A 1,945-nucleotide genomic window follows, 5' to 3' on the forward strand; every position below is an offset into this window, starting at 1 on the left:
CTTTACCCCCTATACCGCTTTCAATAAGTTTATAAAAAAGCCCATCATGCCATATTGTGTCAAAAGCTTTTTTAAAGTCTATAAAACATGCAAATATTTTCCCATTTTTAATGTTGGTGTAGTTTTTAATAAGGGTGTGCAGAGTATAAATGTGGTCTGACGTACGATATTTTGGTAAAAAGCCAATTTGATTTTTACTTAAGACATTGTGCTTGGTAAGGAAGGACAGTATTCTGGCATTAATAATACTGCAGAAAACCTTCCCCAGACTACTGTTCACACAAATGCCTCTGTAGTAGTTAGGGTCCAATCTGTCACCATTTTTGAAAATAGGGGTGATGAGTCCATGGTTCCAGATCTCAGGGAAATAACCAGACTCCAGAACCAGGTTGAACAGCTTGTGGAGAGCTGCCTGCAGTGTAGGGCTACTGTGCTTTAGCATCTCAGGACAGATGCTGTCCACTCCACAAGTCTTTCCAGCCTTCAGAGCCTTCAGTTGGCTCTGTATTTCTATTAGTGTTATTTCTGTATCTAGGGGGTTTTGGTAGTCTTTCACCTTTTCCTCTAACTGGTGAAGATTTTCAACTACTGAGTGTTGTTGGGGGGTGATTGCACTATAATCAATATTCTTATACAAAAATTCAAAGTGATTTTTCCATATCAAACCATTCTGTATTGTTAATTTATCTTTAGTTTGTCTTGGACTGAATTTATTCCACAAATTCCAAAAGACGTTTTGGTCAATGGCTTCTTCTATTTTGTTAAGTTCTTCAGATCTGTAAAGCTCTTTTTTCTTATTGATTAGTATTTTGTAGTGTTTTAGTGCCTGATGGTATTGGACCCGTATCTGACTCTCATGGGGTTCTCTGTGTTTTTGGTTTGATAATAGTCTTAGTTGTTTTCTAGCATAAACACATTCATTATCATACCATTTTTCTTTTGAGGGTTTGTGTTTTGTTATTTTATTTCTATAGTTAATTATTTTGAGATTTGATTTTGTAGCTAATTCATCAAATATATTGTTTAAATGCTGTGTAGCCAAATTTACTCCATCTTTTGTGCATGGGAATTTAATAAGTCTGTAGAGATTAAGTTTTGATTTGATTTTTGTACTGTCGAGTGCAGTTAAATAATTCTCTATGTTGCTGCTTTTTTTCCATATATATTTTTGGTGGAGGTCATACATTTTGCTGGTTTCTGGTTCTTGTTCACTGCTATACTTTGTAGACTTATTTAAATAAAGAGTTGTTTGGCAGTGATCTGAAAAGGGAAGTTGTGTTGAAACTACAAATGCATTGATATCCCCTGGGTCGATATCGGTTATCGTATAATCCACCACACTGTTACCTAACACAGAGGAATAGGTCATTCTACCCAGAGAGTCACCACGGGTCCTTCCATTAACTATGTATAAGCCCAGGCTTTTGCATATCTGGAGAACTTGTCTTCCGTTTTTGTTTATTATATTGTCAAAACTTTGTCTTTGTGGTATTGCGTGAGCTGGGACTGGGGAGATTTGGCCGAATATGTGTTTGTTTCCATCTACTTCGATGTAGTCTTTCTCTTTTCCAGTTCTTGCATTGAGATCTCCACATATTAAGATGTGACCCAATGACTGGAAATGAATTATCTCCTTTTGAAGTTCTTGAAAAATCTCCTCAGTGTAATAGGGGGAGTTTGAAGGTGGGATATAGGTTGCACATAAATATATATCTCTGGTGCTATTAACTATACCTCTGTTGATTTTTATCCAAAGGTGAGTTTTTCCTTTTTTCACTGGTGAGATATCATTTTTATATTGTGCTTTATGCCAAATTAATGAAAACTGTCTCTCTCTCTCTCTCTCTGTCTCTCTCTCTCTCTGTCTCTCTCTCTCTCTCTCTCTCTCTCTGTCTCTCTCTCTCTCTGTCTCTCTCTCTCTCTCTCTCTCTCCTCTCTCTCTCTC

The sequence above is a fragment of the Sander lucioperca genome, chromosome 8 (assembly GCF_008315115.2).
Source record: "Sander lucioperca isolate FBNREF2018 chromosome 8, SLUC_FBN_1.2, whole genome shotgun sequence".
In the NCBI taxonomy this organism is placed as follows: domain Eukaryota; kingdom Metazoa; phylum Chordata; class Actinopteri; order Perciformes; family Percidae; genus Sander; species Sander lucioperca.